Genomic DNA, 18,716 nt, shown 5'->3' with positions numbered 1-18,716 from the left:
GCAAAGTCCTTCACAAAAGGCTTTTAGGGAGTTGTGGAGTGAGAGGTGAAGTATGGTCATCGATCAGAAACTGGCTGGGAGTAGGAGTAAATGGTGCATTTACACCATGATAGAAGCTTAATAGTTGGGTACCCGAAAATTCCATACTAGGATAGACGTGTTTATTAATGTTCTGAAAAATGGGTGAACACTAGGGTGACATCTTGCAGAAGACACAAAATCATTTTGATTAGTCAAAACCGGATAAGGAACAAATCAGGAACTTCAGAAAGAAGCTGAATGGGAAGCACAATAGCAGATGATATTCACTGTTGACAACTGCAAGATAATACTTGGTAGAAAGAATAATTTGAACTACTCATACTCATTACTGGGTTCTAAATTAACCATAACCATTCAAGACGACCCAGGCTTTGTTATGGACAGAAAAAAGATATGCAGTGGAAGACAAAATAAAGATGTGCAGCTCAATATGCAGTTGTAGTAAAAAAAGCCAATAAAATTTTAGGATGCATAAGGGATAGGACAGGAAAATACTAGTCATATTATTATAATGTTTTCATATACATCAGTAGCACACCCTCATCCGGAATAGCATATTTAGTTCTCATCACCCTATTTCAGGAAGGATTTAGCACAAGTACGAGCACTTCAGAGATGGGTGATCAAAGTTATCAAAGACATGCAAAAACTTCCATAAAAAAGAAGATTGAAAAGATTGGGACTGTTTAGTTTATGGAAGAGAAAAACTACCAGGGATATAATGACATATATACAATAATGAATAGTGTAGATAGTGGGAGGAGGAGCACCTGTTCTTCCTTTCTTCATGATATAAGAACACTGTAATGAATGACATGGATAGGCAACACACTTAAAACTGGTAAAAGGAAATTTTGTTTATACAACCCCTAATTAACTGGTGGAACTCATCACCACTAGATATCATTGAGGCTTATGGGTGTGTGGCATTCACAAATCAGACATTCATATAGATAAGAACATCTAGAGTTATATAAAGATCAGATTTTTAAAAGTCATAGTGGGTGTACACACTCATACATTAGGGAGCAAGCCAATTTAAAACTGATTGGGAATAGGTAGAAGCTTCCCTTATGAGGTTATTCCACATTTGTCCAGTATGGGGCTTCTTGAACTTTCCTCAGAAGCATCTGGTATTGACCAGTTTAGTTTCAGGATACTGGACTGGATGGACCAGTGATATCATTTGATGTGGTATGACAATTACTATGTACCTAGCTTGTTCGTTCTTTGATCCTGCCTCTAGGCAGCTTTCACCCCTGCTCTAGGACTACTGCCCTGATGGAGACATTCTTAACAGACCTTATAAAATGCTTAATATTTGGTCTGCGGCACTTACAAGATTTAGTGACTTTGCCAGTGAAGCTGGATATCCATCACTGGGGCATCCTTAAAGAACATAGCCTGAAGCAAATATGGATCAAAATTATACTGCATATTCAGGAAATTGCCTGCTTACCATGATCATAACGAATTTTCTCCAAACCTGGCTTGTTTTTTAGGTCTCATTGAGATATACAAATCATGCTAAGTTTGAATGTTTTAGCTTTAGCACTTCTTTAGCTCTCAGAGCACTAGATTTCTGATCAGAGCAGGTGGGGAAATTATTCCCCCCTCCCCCTCCTGGCCCCATGCTCAGATAACTCAAACAGCTCCTCCAAAAAAGAGAGAAGGGAGAATTGCCTTTGTAGTCAGACTAAGCATTTGAAATTTCACCCCCTGAAGAGTATTTTTGAAAAAAGTAATGAGAAACTGAGAAAGAGAAATAAGAATGAAAATTGGAATCCTGCCTTTACCAGAACAGGTGCTACTGACCCTATATTATACACACATTTGTATAGTGTTATAGCAGGAGATGGGCACATGACCAGTAGCGCATATACACAAACACACAGTTTTAAATTCAGTGAATGCTCAGGCACTTTTAAAAGCCCTCACCTACATCTTCACCATCCTCCCTCCACCCACCCCAGGTGTGAGAAGTTTATTCTGCAAGACGCCTGTCTCTGTGCAGTGAGACCTTGTTCCTCCCCAACTCTGTTCTTGGACAATGTGTGACTTACTAGAGTTCTCTAGGGTGAGAGCATCTCAGGACCCTGTCTTCACCTCCCTTATCTCAGCAACAGCCACTCTAGCAGATTTACATACAGGGAGAATGAAGCAGTATTCATTAGGCTCATCAAGAGAGGGAGAATATGGTAGTATTCACAAGGCTCATCAAGAACAGCAAATGGATTAGGAAGTGACTCTATCCTCAACTCAAGACTCGCTGAAAGTCAGCCATCTCTTTCCCACAAGGCCACACTCTACCTTCCCAGCTACTGATTGAGCCTGCTCACTAGTGCTCAGGGCCAGCTCCAGGCACCAGCTGAGCAAGCTGGTGCTTGGGGCGGCAGCTTGTAGGAGGCGGCATTCCGCCCAATCCTAGGGCGGCATGGACGCTTTTTTTTTCTTTTTTGTTCCGCTCCGGCCGCCCTATAGGGGGCAGCGGCATGGAGGATGGGAGCGCCCTGCAGCAAGCCCGGCAGGACAGCCCGCGTCCTTCCCTCCCAGCCGACCGGAGCGGTGTGGAGCCCTCCTGGCAGGGGGCACGGCGGGAGGGGGCGCGTGGCAGCGCCCCGCTGAAGCCCTGGCCGCCCCCTTTCTCTGTCTCCCCCCCCGCTCCGTCCCTCTGCCCCTGCTAGCCAGGGCACATCTGCAGGGCAGGGAGTCCCCCTGCACCCTGGCTCCAGCTGCGCCGCAGATTTTATTTTATTTTATTTTTATTTTTTTGCTGTTCTGGCCGCCATGGTTTTTTTTTTTTTTTTTTTTTTTTTCGCTTGGGGCGGCCAGAAAGCCAGAGCTGGCCCTGCTAGTGCTAATAGGGTAACCAGCAGGCCAGAGGACAATTCCTGCTGAGAAGGCAGACAACAGCCTTGTGGGACAGAGAGACAGCTCAAGCTTTCTCTGCAAGGCCCAAGAGCTGAGGGAGTTGGGATAAAGGCTTGAACACTGCACCGCGAGATTTCAATGTTTTCTATTACTAGATTACCAAACCCCTTTCACCACCACCACCAAAATAATACCTAGTACTAATACTTAAGACATTAACAAGCTTTTCATCTGCAGGTCACAAAGTGCTTTACAAAGATAGATAAGCTTTATTACACCGTTTTTACAGAGGGGTTAGCTGAAACACAGAGAGGTTAAATCAGTTGCCCAAGGTCACACAGCAAGTCAGTGGAGAATTCAGCCTATTCTTCTGAATCCTAGTTTCAAACCCTTAGACCACAACTGACCTTACAAAGTCAGTAGAACTGCTGTAGAATAACAAACTCACTCCTAGAAAGAAGAATTCATTGCATCATGATCAGTGCAACTGGACTCAGAGGGCCCATGTTCCACGGAGAGACTGTTATTGATGGGACACCAGTGGAACAGGGAACATAGAGAGTTAGACTGGAAGCAACACAGCCACATGGACAGAGCAGTGCACAAGGTTTAATAAAATTCCACTTGTTCAATCTGACATGCATTCAGCTTCACTCTCTGAGAATGAAACATGGGGGAAAACATCTGAGCTGCAAATTCTCTGAAGTGCAACACTGGATAGCCAGAGCCATGGAACTCAGTCTGAAGTCCCCCGGCACCCTGGATTTTGCAGATCCAAACCTAGCCCAGGGATGGAACTGGTGAAAGGAGGAGTTCAAGCTGCACACACACCTGGCCATGCAGGAGGAAAACAACAGCTGGAAAGTAAAGCTATTATTTTACTTGACTGGGGAACAAGGCAGAGAGATCTGCACCCCAATGAATCTCACCACTACCTTATACCTCACAGCAGGGAACCTGTTTCTTCCCAAAGCAGAATGAAACTGTGGAGTGACACAAGTTCTTCACTAGAGACCAATCCAAAGGAGAGGACATAGACCCCTACATACAGCCTTACACACAATGGCTATTACATGCAATTTTGGGACAGAATCCTTTATTCGGGACAGGATAGTCTGTGACACTTGGGCATGTAGCAGAAGCCTCAAGAGAAAGGATTAAAGCCCTTGAAGGCACAACACATTCAGTGAAACAACAGCAAAGGAGAGCAGGTAGCCAGACCCATAGTGAGATGCATTTGCTCTGTGAGACAGCACGAGTAGGTAAAGGAGAAGTGCCCTGCAATAAGGCAGTCTTGCAAGAATGTAGTAGGTTGAACCATTTTAGCAGGTTGTGCAAGAGCAAAGGAAAGTCTTAGAAAGATTCAGACATATACAACAGAGGGAGGGCACATCAGATGGGGGTGATGATGTCCCAACTCTCTCCTTGCATCTGGCAGTGTATCAGGTTCAAGCTGTTGGGAGAAGAAAGCAACAAGGGACAACAACAACCTTCATGCATGCAACAGTGTTAATAGGGAACTACCCTGTGCAACTCGAGCCGGATAACAGGATCTCCTGCACTGTGATTCCTCAGGGAAAGTGGACTTGAACACACCCATTACAAAGAGCAGGCACAATCTAATAATGTGCCATGACGGCATAATGCTCACCCTCTAGGAAAATGTGACCTCATAGTAACTCACCGAAAAAATAACAATGGTGGTGGACAGTCACAATCACAGACCCCTACAGCCCATACAAGCCCTGGATCTAATCAAGGTTCAGCATCAGAATTTTATAGCTTCAATGCAAGAAGCAAAAGGGAGTGTCCCATGGACAATGGAGACAATTTTAAAGCTTATGGGAATGTTTTCAAAGGTGGCAGGTGCCTTGAAGGAAAGCTGCAACTAGAAGTAGATTCCACAGTGGAACCGGTGTGCTTACCACAAATGAAAATTCCAGTGGAACTACATAATCCAGTATGCAAGGAGCTTGAAAGTCTGCAGAGCAGGGATATCATAGCTCCTACAGAGGCCAGTATAGCCTTGGTAAGTAGCATGGTGGTGGTAAAGAAGCCATCAGGCAAATTATTCATCTGCATAGACCCAGAACCACTGAACTGGGAATTGAAAAGATCCCACTATCCACAGCCCACAATTGATGTTATCTTGGAAGAACATAAGAAAGCCAGAATCTTTATGGACTGTGATGTAAGATACATAAGCCTGGATAAAGAGTCCAGCTTGCTGAGAACTTGGCAACACCATTTGGTCTCTGCAGATGGGTGCACATGCTAATGGGTATAAGCCCAGCACCTGAGGTGTTCCAGAGAAGATTCACCCAAGTACTGGAAAGGCTGCCTGGGGTAAAAATAATTGCAAATGATATCCTCATTCTAAGTGAAGGGAGCAATGATACAGAAACTGAATGACTCCATGACAGAAAATGACAAGTTACCTTACAGCGAAGCAGGGACAAGAACATAAAGCTCGGCCCAAAATTTTTTTGACTCAGATAGCAAGATGACATACATTGGACATCTGCTCACAGCAAAGAAACTGAAAGCAGATCCCAACAAGATCAAGGAAGTCAGAAACATACCAGTTCCAGTGGATGTAAAAGACACCTCAGAGGAATGATAAATTTTCTGTGCAAGTTCCTTTCACACCAACCTCCAATAGCAGAACCCATATGTCAGCTCACGAGGCAGGATGTTGAGTGGGACTGAGCAGGCCTCCAACAACAAGCATTTGACATGCTGAAGCAAATGATAATGGAATCCCCTGTCCTGCAGTACTACCAGCTTGGAGAGCCACTGTTGCTCCAGTGTGATGCATTGGACAAAGGATTGGGTGTATCTCTTTTGCAGGAGAAGCCAGTAACTTATGCCAGGAGAGCCCTGTCAGAGACTGAACTGAGATACATCCAAATAGAAAAAGAGCTTCTGGTTGTGGTATTTGGAGTGGAGCAATTCCATTAGTACACCTATAGCCACCCAGTAATAGAGCAATTAGACCACAAACTCCTAGAGACAATCATCGCAAAGCTCCTTCCTAGTGCCCCAAGGAGACTGCAGCACATGTTGATGTACCTCCAGCACTACCAGGGAGAGATCAGATATTGTACAGGAGAATTACTGGTTTTAGCTGACACCCTGAGCAGAACATATATACTCAGCATCAGCGAGCTGGGGGAAGGGATCAGACCATTTAATCCATTAACATGCTGCACTGTCTCCCAGTTTCAACAACAAAGCTGATGGAAATCAAAGAAACTATGGAAAAGGACATCCAACTACAGGCAGTCAAGAGAGTGATACTAACAGGGTGACCAGAAGAGAAAAGCCAAATACTGGTAGGCGCAGAACCATATTTTCAAATTAAAGATGAGCTGAATGGATGGAATCCTATTTGGAACACAGAGAGCTGTTGTTCCCAACCCTGCATTATGTACAGATGTCATCCAAAAAATACATAGCTCACTCCTGGGCACTGACAGCTCGGAGAGTGTGTTTATTAGATGGCAATGAGTACAGAACTCTGCTCCTTGATAGAAGGATGTTGCACTTGTCAGTCACGTGATGACTACCAGCAAAAAGAGACTCTTACCACATGAGCTGCCCATCCCATCATATGAAAGGTGGTAGCAGACTTATTAACCTTCAAGGAAAAGCAGTACCTGATTACAGTGCACTACTATTCAAATTTTTGGTAGTTTGATGCCCTGCCTGATACAAGAAGCAAGTTGGTGATTGGCAAACTGAAGACCTGCTTTGTGAGCTATGGCATTCTAGACACTGTATTTGCTGACAAAGGATGCCAATTTGCCTTGGAAGAATTCAAGGAATTTGCACAATACCTTCTCCCCAGCATACCCACAGAGTAATAGTAAGGTGGAATCAGCTGTGAAAACAGCTAAGAGACTGTTACACAAGGCCGTCTCTTGTGGTTCAGATCCCTTGTTAGCATTTTTGGCACACAGAAATACCCCATCACAAGGATGCCAAAACAGTCATGCACAGACATTGATGAGACAAAGGACCAAAACCCTGATACCAATGGGGGGGAGGTCTGTTGTAGCCAGAAAGAAGGGGACACTGCCGAGATGAGAAGGCCAACAATCAGAGAAAGCAGACATTAAAGTAGGTCAGCCAAGGACCTATGGGCTCTAGAGAAAGGCACTCCTTTGATGATCCAGGCATTGGAGAGACAGCAAAAGTAGTCGACTAAAGGGGGTCATGAAAGGTGTAGGTGCATCCAAGTCAGATGAAGTCACTACACAGGAGGGACAAGTGAACCAAAGGAACAAGAAGCACTTACAAGCCAGTTGACAAACACCCAGAGAGAGCCTATGGTGATCATCAGAGAACAGAGAGCCATCTGGAAGCCAACTCCACAAGAAGGGAGGAGAGTCCACAGAGAGTGAGTTTACTAGACTCAGAGACTGGTGACAAGGAGACAGACATAGAACAATCCCAGTGACTCTAACTAGCTAAATTTGTGATAAAGACAACTCGGCCATGTGCTAGCAATCTCTGGCCAAAGAGACATGGGGTGGGGTCTGGGCATCAATTATTTGTTATTAATGTTTAGATTAAAATGTTTGTAAAAACAGAGATATATCATGATCAGTGGAACAGGAATCTGAGGCCCCACGTTCACTGGAGGGACTGTTACACTATTGAGGGGACACCGGAAAACTAGGGAATGTGGGGAGTTAGGCTGGAAGCAACTTAGCTGCATGGACAGAGCAGTGCACAGGATTTAATAAAGTTCTACTTGTGCCTGCATTCAGTTTCACTGTTTGTGAATGAAACACTCTTGCAAGTGTTTCCCCCAAAATGCTAAATCTCACTTGTTTAAAGGCAGCAGTTTCACAATTTGTGAGGATTTTTTATTCAAATTGCTTAAACACTTGAGTTCCACACATGAAGTAAACTCAAGAATTGTAAATTATTTATGACATTTGCTCTAAGAAGATAAAAGCAGCCATACTTGGTAAGACCAATAGACCATCTAGCACAGTGTCCTGTCATCTGCTAGTGCCAGATGCTTCAGAGGGAATGAACAGAACAGGGCAATTTTGAGTGATCCATCCCATTGTCCACTCCCAGCTTCTGGCAGTCAGAGGTTTAGGGACACCCAGAGCAGGGATTGGGTCCTTGATCATCTTGGCTAATAGCCATTAATGGACCCATCTTCCATGAATTTATCTAATTCTTTTTCAAACCCAGTTATACCTTTGGCATTCACAACATCTCCTGGGAATGAGCTCCACTGGTTGACTGTGCTTTGTGTGAAGTACTTCCTTTTGTTTGTTTTAAACCTGTTGCCTATTAATTTCATTTGGTGACCTCTAGTTCTTGTATTATGAGAAGGAGTAAATAACACTTCCACATTCACTTTCTCAACAACATTCATGATTTTATAGACCTCTATCATATCCCCCCTTAGTCCTCTCTTTTCTAAGCTGAACAGTCCCAGTCTTTTTAATCTCTCTTCTGCTGCAGAAAATGGCAGCGGAACAGGAGGACATTCACAACGGGCCCAATCCGTTATGGCCTATGCCCTCCACATCCCTTTTCTTCAGGTAAACAACATACTGATGCAAAGGGCCTGTGCATCAGGTGCAGAGCTGTCTTTGCAGGAGCACCAGAGGGAGGGGAGGGTTTCAGGGGCTGTTTCAGAACAGCCCAAGGGCAGAAAGGCCTGAGAAGAATGAGTTCCAGGGCAAGAGACAAAAGGGACAGAGAAAACATGGGATGATCCATAAGGGCCAAATGAAGCACTAGCATAACTCAGAGAACCTTCAGGTGGCTCTGGCTTGTGGTGGGTGGTTACAGTAGCACCTGTCAGAACCTGAATGTAGGTGATGCAAGCAGCCTTCCCTGTCCCTATGCAGGGCTGAATCTGGCCTGATACATCTGTGGAGTCATACAAGGGTGGTGATGTGTCTGTACAGTGACTATCTATAGGACACTAACTTGGTGAAATCATTTTAAAATGTTTTTGTGGTAGGTGGATTCAGGTACACGAGTGCTGATTCTACATGAGCCAATTCAGATATATCCCACAAGGATCCTGACTTCCTCTCGGATCAAAAGTTTTGAATCATGGATGTACCTGTACCTTGACAGACCCTTACTGTTTGGCCTTTTGGTCACAGTTTCAATTGTCCTCATTTCCAGTCCTTCGGTAGCTGTACATGCATGGAGCGCTTAACTGCACATGTCAAAGGGGAGTGCTTACAAAACAGTAACTGGCAAATCCTCCTCCCCAAGACTCTTAGGCTTGCTCTGCTTCCGAGAGGCGCATCTTTTTCTCACGCTCCCATCACAGCAGGCCTGAGTTGGAATAGTGAGATCTTCCTTAGACTTAGTTCTCAATCTGCTAACAATAGAACCATCAAGCTACTGATAGTTCAGAGAGTACTTTCTGCATTAGCAAACTTGGCATGATTGCCCATGTCTACTTACCCACTAGGACTGGTACTAGCACTACCCCTGAATTTGAACATTGGGACCACAAGATCATACCAGTAATATCTGACTTAGTGTGTGAACTTGGGCAACTTGGGACTTTTCAGAACTCCATTACACAACACTTTCCTACCTTTGTAAAGCAGTTTGGAGATCCTGGGGTGACACATACTAAGGGCCTGATCCAAAGCCCACTGAAATCAATGGAAAGACTCCCATTGCCCTCAAGGGGCATAGGAGCAAGACACACAAGTACAGAGTATTACAGCAGATGCTTGGTAGCCCTTGTTATAGCTAAGGTTTCAGAACAATTTCAGTTATACCCCTATGTTTACGTGATCAGCACTTTCTGAAACAGACATCTTTTGAGCTGTCTCTGCCTAAAGATTAATTTTTCCCCAGAAAGTTTGGGCACGCACCATCCCTGAGCTCCAACAAAAGTAGGGGGAGTGAGTATCCACATTACCCCTAAGGCTAGGGCAGTGTGTTCCTCTCCCCACGCTCAGCACAGAGAGTGGTTAGCACATATTCCTGCTCCATTTGGGGTGACTTTCAGGGGAGCACATGGACTAAAACTGGGATAGCCCATTAAATGGAGATTGTTGTGGGAAAGGAGAGAGTCTAACACACCCTCCCCCTGAACCCTTGGGTAATTGCCTCTGGGCCAATCACAATGCAATCCTTACAAGCTTTACTTGTATTAAGAACAAAACTTGATCATATTCAAATACAACAGTTTCAAACAGAGAAAGGATGACTCTTTAATCAGATCAGTTCAGCCAATACAGTAGATCAAATATTCATTCTTGAAACCAGATTATAAGTATATAATCAGTTATGGCTCCCACAAATAATGCACAATTTAGCAGGGAAAATAGAAATGCTCACACTTTTTCCACCTGATTAAAAAAAACATTTTTTCTCTGTTTTTGTTGTTGCTGTGGCAGGATGCCCTAGGCTTGGGAATTCGCTCACTTCATCATTCTGGGACTACCTTTGCTCCATTTTCATCTCCTTCAATGCCCCCTGCCTCTAAAAGCTAAAGATTATCTTAATACCTTACTTCCCACAGGGAGGGTAGCACATGAAGCGTCCCCTGAGGCCATGTTAGATGATGCTTTATGTATCTGTGGGCTTTAAAACAGCAAGGCTGGCTCCATCCCTCTGGAGACCAAGTGGGTCATTTCCATGACATGCTTCTTCTTGGCAGTCCACAAAGGGAAGGTCCCAGGGTTCTTACTGAGTTTTCTTTATATATTAGCATGAAAACCTACCATTGCACCACTGAGTCATTCTGTGCTATTTCACTGGGTGAAGTCTCCTGTTCCAAGAAACAGTCTATCCTGAGGCACAAAAATTATAACCTGCCTGCTCTAACATATTCATGGAAAATCTAGATGTAGTTTACATACTTACTGTACTATCCAGAATTATTATTTTATAACCATTCAGGTACTCTTAGGGTCTTCTCCTAAATGCCCATCATCTCCTACAATGTGCTGAATTCCTGCTAAATCCAATAGGAGGTGGGGTAGCGGAGCACCTGGCAGCATCAGGCTCTTTGACAGTGTTACTTACAAAAATTAAGAACTATTGTGCTAGTAGGGGCAAAAATAAATGTGTAAAAAATGACCAGAATAATTACCTAGACAGTCTCTCTCACACACACACATTCCTGCACATTTTAGAAATCTCAGGGCTTAATCCTAGTAGGCACAATAGTATGCCCCATCATTACTCCCCATCCTAGCACTTAAACAGGATGGGTAGATAAACAAATGTGTGGGCTGGGGGAGGGTTCCTCAGGTTGGGAGGAGATGCACCCTCCCTAACAGCAGGCAACTATCCCCAACTCCAGATTGGAGGCAGAGAGTAAGAAGCTTCTACATATGGGGAGGGTTTCATCAGATTAGATCTCCCTTGACCCCAGTGTTTTAGTTTTAGCTGTTAAAATAGGGTTAAGTGTGGGAGAGGGTCCCTACAGTTTGGTAAATGTTAGAAAAGCCACCTGTGAGGTACAGTAGCTAACACCAATCAAAACCAAAAAGTAGTTAAACATGACAAAAAAACCTATGTTGTGAAGCTGATGAGGAGAGGCTGATAAGTCCATAACTGTAATGTACTTGTGTACATACCTGTATATGTACTGTACAGTGCATCCCTGTTTTGGACCCCAGTCAGAAATAATCACATACATCTCCAGAATAACTTGCAGGAACACAAAACAGCTGCTATGCAGACATTTTGTGTGTCCCGCATACAGAGTAAGTAGGGTTGATCCCTTACACATTGCCTTTTCCATCTCTAATATGCTCACATTTCCTGCTCTGCATGAGGGGTGAGTAGAGAATGCTTCACTGGGCAGCCACCTTCACAATGGAAGTGGTGCCTAAGTGGCCTAGCACAGGTTATAGTCAAGGAGTAGCCTTGCAGGAGTAGGCTCAGATTAAGGCTGGTCTACCCTACCAAAGTAAATCGATCTAAATTACACCAGTTCAGTTACGTGAATAACGTAACTGAAGTCGACACAGCTAGATCCACTTACCGTGGTCTCTACACTGCTCTGTGTCAATAGGAGATGCTCTCCTGCCGACTTCCCTTATGCTTCTCGGGGAGATGGAGTACAGAATCGATGGGAGAATGCTCTCCCATTGATTTAACGTGTCTTTACCAGACCCGCTAAATCAACACCACTTCATTGATTGCAGCAGTGCTGATTTAGCCAGTAGTGTAGACATGGCCTGAATTTCACAGGAAGTGCAGGGGATGCACTAAGCAATCATTTGAGTGTCTTTTCTGCTTTACTGAAAACTGAACACTATATTGGTGTGATTTTTGGAGGGCATTGCGGGCATAGCTGAAAAATCAGGCAACATGTGTAAACATACTGAAAAATGTTTTTATATATTTATATATATTAGAAATAATAGGATCATGTGCAGGACTAAATTTCTTTCATTAATTTAAAGCAAAAAGTGATTTAAAATTACTATTTGGCTAATAACTTGATCATTTTAATCAATGTACTTATCTATTAAGTATATATAGTATGCATACATATATTAGTCTACTACACAAATTATTTTTCAATGTTTGTTTTTTCTTTGTACATGTGAGTAAAATAATTTGAATTACAATTACTAAAAAAAACTAGCTATAGGAATTAAATTTCATACAGCATTTCAACCCTGGCGTGAACAGAAATCTGAAATTAATACAAAAAGTGAAATACTTTCCATAGTGAGGTTTGTGTTTAGCAACAGAAAAGAATAAACTTTTGTTTATCTCTGAAAATAGTTTTCTTCACCAAACAAATGACTAGAATAAGATTAAACAAAACATGTTTTGGCTCCTCAGATGTACAGACATTCCAATTTCCTTTTGCACAATGATTTTTATGCAAATAAGTGCCGCACAATCTCCTGACCTCTTTTACCATCATACCGGAACAATGACAGTTCAATAATTGGAATGGCACATATCTGGGATGTTTGATTTTAAATTACAAAGTTGATGCAGGTCTATTGAAATGAAAATAATGTGACTTTGTGTTAATTCCAAACTGATGAAAGTATCATCATTTCATGCCAAACAGAATAAAGCAAACTGAGTGATCGAGGTTGTTGGCCCATTTTGAATCCACCCTTCCCGTCATTTCATCTCCCCCTTCCTCCCAGTTTTTAATTCGTAAGACTGATGCTTTCATCCATAACAAGGATAATGAGAAAACTCAAGTAATGTTCCTTGGGGGACTGTAACGCTACAAGTTACCTAAGGACTATATCCCATTTGTGCCTCCTTGCTAGTGATAGAGACAAGCAATGCATTCAATATCTCTCGCTGATTTAAAATCCCAATATGCAAACAGTATTATGGAATCCAGACAGACTATTCTGCTTCACTGATGACAGATGCAGGGGAAAGCTAGAATACTTAAGCTTTTGACTTTGAACTGGAAGAGAAGTGGACACCTTGCTTTAAAAAAGCATAGAAGTACAACCCCAGCTGAAGAGCAGGTGCTGCATGGCATTTGTATTTCCTCCAGAGGATGCTAGCTAGCAAGACCACTCAGCTGACCATGAAAATTCTTGGCCCTAAGTGACCCAAGAATAGACTATAAATCCATCCTATAACATATAGTAAAAGCCCCATTTGTTCTTTCATCCTTTCAATACGTGAGGTTATACATTTGTGATTATCTCATTTTATTGGATTCTTTAGAAACCTGTTTATGCTCATTTGTGAGCAAAACAAAGACTCATTGTAACCTCTTTTTTAAATAAGTTTGAAGGTCAAAGGAAAGGGCACTCCTTTTAAAACTGTTATATGCAGGCAATGATTTTGTGTGTAACACTGAGATGAATTTCAGCAAAGGGGTTGGCATTTTAGTGAATTACACATTTAAGACATAATAGTCCCGCAAGAAATTCCTGTTGAATTACATATATTTGACAACTAGATATAAATATTGGTTTTCAATATTTTCTGATAATCTTAACTAAAATAGAGGGGGCCAGATATTTAGGTGGTATAAGTGGAACTGTACTGATTTATACCAGTTGAGGGATTGACCCCTAGTTTATTAGGGGAATCTCTCATACATCATCTTTAAACTCTGTCAGCTTATTTCATTATAATTAAAAATAGTATAATTAAAATATCTTCCTTTCAGTGTTCCGAGAGTGAAAGAATTATGCAAATCTACCAAAACATAGTTAAGGAATAAAAGTAATAAAAGTAAAAATAATTAGCTCACTCTACCCATGTTAAAAAAAATTAGGGTACATCTACACTACAGCGGGGAGTCGGTTTAAGATACGCAAATTCAGCAACGTGAATAGCGTAGCTGAATTCGACGTATTACAGCCGACTTACCCCGTTGTGAAGACGGCGGCAAAATCGACTTCTGCCGCTTTTTGTCGGCGGCGCTTACTACCACCTCCGCTGGTGGAGTTAGAGCGCCGATTCGGGGATCGATTGTCACGTCCCCACGGGACGCGATAAATCGATTCCCGAGAGGTCGATTTCTACCCGCCGATTCAGGCGGGTAGTATAGACCAGGCCTTAGAGTGCTACCTTAGGCAGTGAAGACAAGACTTTCCAAAGACAGTTTTGGATGGTTTTTTTAAGGATTCAAAGTAAAGTTTTATGGTAAAAACTGAATCCAGCTTTGTTTGTTTCCTCAATCATCATTAGCAATAGACATAAAGGTATTCTGGTTTTGAGCCCATATGGAAAGATCATCAACACTTTCTGCTTCTGGGTCCTTTGCCAAAATACCATATCCCACATGCCTTCTACCTTAAAACTTAAAAGAATAGGTGTTGTTCTGGTCAAATAACGAAATAATTTTTACTAGCATACGTCTAACGTTAAAGCTGCCTAAATCCTGCCAAAGACATTAAAACACCATCTGTAAAACAGATTTTCATTAAATTGATCAGTTTAAAGTTAAGCAGCTAGGCAGATGATGCTTTTGAGCTAACCTTTAACCTTTAACCTTCTTAAACTGGAATTAGGTCACTCTCTTCTTTCGAGTAATACCCTTGCTGTTTCAGCACACGAGAGGTAAAGTGATCTATTCAAATTGAACTGACAATCATAGCATTAATAGTGTTATGAATCAATATTTTGTCAATAAAGAGAAAAGCAAAGTAGTTTCCACACAGCTGAGTATTTGTCTGCTAACTGCTGCTTGTCAAGTTCCCTTAAACTCTAAACAATTATATATGTAAAATAATGGGAGGTAAATATGCCATAAAATACATTTCCCAATGAAGATATTAAGACTAATTTTAGCATTTTCTTCTGAAATTACAAAATTATCTGGCTAGCTCTAGACTATGTTTGTTAATATCTCAGTTAATTAGCATTCCTCATCAACCAATACAATGGGACAACTACTTTTACTGTTTACATATTAAAATTACTTCAAAACTACTGTATGCCAAGATATCTTACTGAGATACAAAATGGCTTCCTTAGAGCAGTTATAATTATAGTTATGTTACATCAACAATGATCACTGTGCTACCTCAGCTTTCTAAATCTGCAGAAGTTTAACTCTTACTCCTGCAGGATGGAAATGCACTTTGTTGCTATACAATCTTCTTCTATTTACTTGTAAAGTTATTGAACACTTCTTGATGGATACTGCAAAGAATTCATGTCTTCTGTGATTTAATTTTCTAATACCAAGCTTCATAATTCCAAATGCAAGTCTTTTAGAACTTCATTTAGCCCAAACTGAGTTTGTTCAAGGTAAAACTGTCTTTATTCTGGTTTCTAGCAGTCACATTACTAATACCACTTGAATACTGTGATACTGAAAAGAGTGGGGTTTTGGGGGGTGGGTAGGTGAGTTAACTTAGAAAACAGCTAAAGATTTTACTTTGCCATATATAGAATTTAATTTTAAAAGTGGCTAAAATTATACAGCTTCAGCAGAGAAGCTCTGATGTTCATAGTAGTTTTAAAAGCTATGGTTACAAAGACCTATCCTTTTATTCCATCAACAGTTAAGCCCAGAACAAAAAAATCAAGCTATTATGGCAACATTTATAAAAAGAAAACTCACAAGCAATAGCATTTAAATAAAGATTATAAGTGACTAAAATAAAAATAAAAAATAAAAAAATAAAAACTTTGAGGGCTTGAGAAAACAAAGAAACAAAATCATAGTGCTTTTTTCTATGCTCTCATATGGTTCTAGTGTTAAAGTTTCTTATTACTAAACCATATTCAGAGCATCTTAATTTTACAAGAGCTAGAGAAGCTACTTGAATATAAAACATAATTTGAGAAAATTCGACATCACCCCAAGACAAAATGTCTATTATTCATATAAATTCATGTTTTTTCCTAGGTATTCTAAAAGTTTATCTGATGTACCAAGAGAGAAAAAGTTCAAACCGACTTGCTTACAACTATTTATCAACTGCTTCACTTGGACTTGACTAAACTATCAGCTCTGCCAGCTGGTAACTTTACAGACTTGAAATATATCCTACAATTCCACCCTAAAGCCTGATCGCACATCCCCCACTAATAATTGCTTGGGGGATGTGCAAGAAGCTGTAGGATCAGGAACATTATGCATTATTTTAAACAATATGAAACAAGAATGTTTTTATCCATAGGAACCTGTTCCAGTATTGCCAACCCCAAGCATTTAAAAATATTTAAGTCAGGCCCCAAAAATTCACGAGACTAGCTGAAAACTCATGAGATTTCTTTTTATTCTTTTTACTAGGTTCTTTTTATTTATTTTATTTAATTCAAGTTTTCAAAGCTTTTCTTTGCAATCAAGAGGGAGGAGGTAGAAACTTCCTTAAAAAACAAAAACTCTCACTTCCTCACATGACTCCAGGGACTGCGGCTTCAAGAAATATGTCAAATGCCAGGAGACTCGTGATGCAATCGCAAGAATTGACAACATTGATAATTCTCTCCTATGTATGCTTTTATAACTCCTTGAAGCTCTAACGGTGGATTAACCCCAGTGCAAAGGATCCACATAAGGCCCTGACTCTGGTGATGTTTAGGGCCTTGTGCAGGCCCTCAGCACTGTGGTAAATTTCACCCTAACAGGTTCAGGTCCAGGCTACTTTAAAGACTGCCACTTTCCTTGTACTTCACTGAATCAGATACGATCAGCTGAACTGCTCAGACTAACAAAACAAAAGTTGAAAAAGGAGTGAATGTGTGGCAAGACATTTTCAGTGAGGAGGCCTAGAATCTGAAACTCACTCCCTTTTCTTTGTCCTTAAGACTCTGAATTTGCTGTCCTGAAGGATATGCTGCAAAGCCAAATTTATTTGGTCAGGAATTCTCCAGGGAAGGTGGGTTGCACTGATGAAGGGGGACAGTGTCAGTTTGAGTGGATTGCTAGTTTTGACTGATTAGTTTTGAGCATTGGATCCAATTTCTGTCTTGCAAATCTGCATATATGCCAAGGGATAAAAAAGTTAAAGCACCTAAGTGATTTAAGAGTCTAAGTCCCATTTTTAAAAGTGACTTCAGCAATTTGGAACTTTTGAAAATGGAACTGAGGAACTTTTGAAACATTTTCCCTATAACTATTGATGGGTACATTTTAAATTAAATTAATAACAATAGTTAGAGTTATGGGAGGATGATACGGACCCCATAGTATTATTAATGCATATGTAAGGTCTTCATTTTGTCTGCAATACAAACCACTGACATTACAGCCATCGTGTTAAAAAAGGCCTTTTCTATATTTTTTTACCAGTGTTCACTGTATTAAAGAGGCAAGATGGGTGAGGTAATATCAATACCACCTTCTTTTGGTCCAATAAAAGATATCACCTCACCCACCTTGTCTCACTAATATCCTGCGACCAACACGGCTACCACGGCACTGCAATCACTGTGTTAATTCGTGCATCTGACGAAGTGGGTATTCACCCACGAAAGCTTATGCTCCAATACATCTGTTAGTCTTAAAGGTACCACAGGACTCTCTGTTGCTTTTTACAGATCCAGACTAAACACGGCTACCCCTCTGATACTTGTGTTAATTCAGAAACTAACATTTGAACTTGGCCGAAGTCCAGTGAAATATTATTTCTTGCCTAAACTAAAGATCTGTTGAGTTTTTCCTCCATTCTTTGTGTGTGTATAAATTTTCAATACGATTAGAAAAACAGCATAGGTACTGTAATCAGCCGTTGACTCCTGATAGTTTAGTTATCACAAATTTCTAGTATAAATCAATAGGTAACACTTGCAAAATGGATTTTCTAATCACATTTAGAGCTTGTTACAGTGACTAATGGTTTGCAATATTTTCTGAATTTTAATATCCTCTAGACAAAGTTTTTAATAAGTTACTAAGTTATTCATCTTTGAAATGAATGTGTTATATTTTGTACATGAACCAACACAATCAAGCCAGTCCAGTAAACATACCGAAGAAAATAAGTTACCCAGTAATTAGGGTCTGGAAAAAGTCATGACAAGTTGTGTAATAAATGCCGTTCATCACTCCCACGTATTCATTACATCTTCATAGTTTTTTCCAGTAAAGATAAAAATATATTTGCCATTCTACTAACATATTTATCTGCACCACACCCTTTCATGTTTGTGAAAATCATTATTGGCTTGGAAAAGCAGGGCAGACAAAAGGAGGACAGTGTTTACATTTGAATACTCTTGGCAATAATGTGGTGTGTGCATATGTTTACTGTACACACTGATGTAAAACAGTGTGGCTATGGTTGCAAACAAATTTCTATGCCAGAAAACCACCTCTTTCCCTATACAGGGCATGGAATATTCATTATTTTCTGTGGCTTAAAAAATGTCTACAATTAAAA

General features: G+C 41.0%; 1 protein-coding gene across 7 annotated transcripts in view; it reads right to left on the bottom strand.

The window, feature by feature from the left end:
- ZFHX4 (zinc finger homeobox 4) overlaps positions 1-18,716 on the bottom strand; it is a 181,630-nt gene that overhangs the window by 128,295 nt on the left and 34,619 nt on the right. The gene's annotated exons all lie outside the window — the stretch shown is intronic.

This window comes from Chrysemys picta, chromosome 2, assembly GCF_011386835.1.
Source record: "Chrysemys picta bellii isolate R12L10 chromosome 2, ASM1138683v2, whole genome shotgun sequence".
NCBI classification, from domain to species: Eukaryota; Metazoa; Chordata; order Testudines; family Emydidae; genus Chrysemys; species Chrysemys picta.
Note: the sequence above shows the minus strand (reverse complement) of the source record. Positions and strands in the feature narration are given on the sequence as shown.